Source organism: Solanum pennellii, chromosome 4 (genome assembly GCF_001406875.1).
Source record: "Solanum pennellii chromosome 4, SPENNV200".
Taxonomy (NCBI): domain Eukaryota; kingdom Viridiplantae; phylum Streptophyta; class Magnoliopsida; order Solanales; family Solanaceae; genus Solanum; species Solanum pennellii.
Genome location: NC_028640.1, coordinates 58939353 through 58941615, shown reverse-complemented (window position 1 = coordinate 58941615; position 2263 = coordinate 58939353).

Sequence of the window (2263 nt, the reverse complement as noted above, 5' to 3'; positions counted from 1 at the left end):
CGATATATATATATATATATATATATATATATATATATATATCGAGTATACATAGGCCTTTTGTATAGGAAGATTACTTATTCTTCTACTTTAATTTCACATAGATATATAGACTATAACATAGTCTCAAAAATAGTCATCTCAACTCATAACCATCTAATATAAGAGTATATCAAATTGGGCCTAGCCCATACATCAATACAATAAGACCACATATAGGTCATACAACGTTTTGGGTCAGAGTCTGAAAACTAAACAACTTCACCGCTTGATAGTAGCATTGCCCTCGGAAAGTAAGGACCTACCCAACTTGGATGATCAAGAATTTCAAGTCTTCTTAAATGTTGTCTCCAAAAGACCTTTAACGACCAGAACCTAAAATGTTGGGGAAAAGGAAGAAATGAGGTTAGTACACCACTTGTACTAAGTATGAGACCATATGCACACATACTATGAAAACATGTTTAGAAAAGGGACATTTAATAAATTATGCACTTTTCATTAAAAACCTCTATGCAGATTCAACAAGGCTATACCAACTAACAGGACATGCTCATTAAGTCATAGGCATGCAAATCACAAGATCAACAATACAAAGCATAGTTAAGTTAATGATCATATCAACATACTTGCATATAATATCAAGACAACTATAATTATCAAGTTATAACTTTCACAAGCACGAATAAGTGTTCATTATAACGTGATCAAAACAAGACAATTACCCATGAACGACTATCAAGTCAAAAAGTGCAATAACCAAGCAAAGCCCCATAACCTTACTCAATCAAGTAACCCAAAAAAAATCATGACTAACATCCTACTTCACATAGTATAGTATTTAAGAGTGCATATCATCTTACTTTAACCATATAGACCAACACATATACAATAGTGAAACTAATCAATCATGTAGTATCAACAATGTGCAAGTTCATCATATACATATCATATACCAGCATAAGGATATTCATACATAAGAACATACTCCTAAGACTCAGCTCAAGGCTAACTAGTGCAATGTTTAGGTAAGGTCCCATACCCCTACTTAGACTTAGCTAGACCCCTTAGGTCATCTGAGTTAGAGTTAATTCCTTTAGTTCATTTTACCTTTTGAGAATATCTTACCCTAACCTACATAGACCACATGAGCTAATGTGGAATCCTGTGTCATGGAACCCTACACCGAAAGAAGGCGGACTACTTGCCAAGGTAGTACCAAAAAATGAACATAGAAACTACGTGGATCCACTAGCTAGTATTCCTATGGGGGCAACATAGTTCAAGAACTAGGAGATATAATTTGACCCTATTTATGTTATATGCATTATAGTCACCAATCTCAAGATTACATTAGTGATTCTACCTTCATTATGTGGGAAGGGACACTCCTCACTCTAGTTCGCTCGGTGCTAAGCTAGAGTCCCTTTTGAAATGTCTTTAATTGATCATTATAGCTTAATGAAGGTCATATGGTCTAATCCCTTGTATAGTAATTGTCATTATCTCATTAGGAATTGCATGAGAATAACCTTTCATGGAAACCCTCATATGTTCGGTTAGCATAGCATTATCATCATGTCATAATAAGGCACATAGGTACTTCATCTTAAGCATAATCTCACAATCACATCGTCAAGACATTTCAATTCATCATCATACCAACACTTACTTAGGCTAATCAGAAGTCATACTTCAATTGAACTACATTATAAATCATAAGCCATCATAATTAAAGCAAAGGTTATGATCATAAGGAGTTACTCAATCTCATTCAATATCCATCATCATGGTCTTACCATCAACCAACTAATTTAATCCAACAATAGGTGTAGTAACACAAATCAATAGTAATTAACACAAGAACTATGTGAATTGCATCATCATTATCCCAATTAACATCAATTTATAACCTAGGGTAAGGAAAATAGGGTTCATCATGAATTCATCAAGAATTGGATCCAATTCCAACAATACATTACCCTATTCAATCAATAAATGAATTAGAATAGATAAAATAAATCTAATAATCAATTCATTCTTCAATCCCCATCAATTTATGACCAAGATCCATGATTTGGGAAATTGGGGAAAGGAACATGATCACCATGAAATTTAATCAATTAACATCAATTTATAACCTAGGGTAAGGAAAATAGGGTTCATCATGAATTCATCAAGAATTGGATCCAATTCTTGATGAATTCATGATGAACCCTATTTTCCTTACCCTAGGTTATAAATTGATGTTAATTGATTAAAT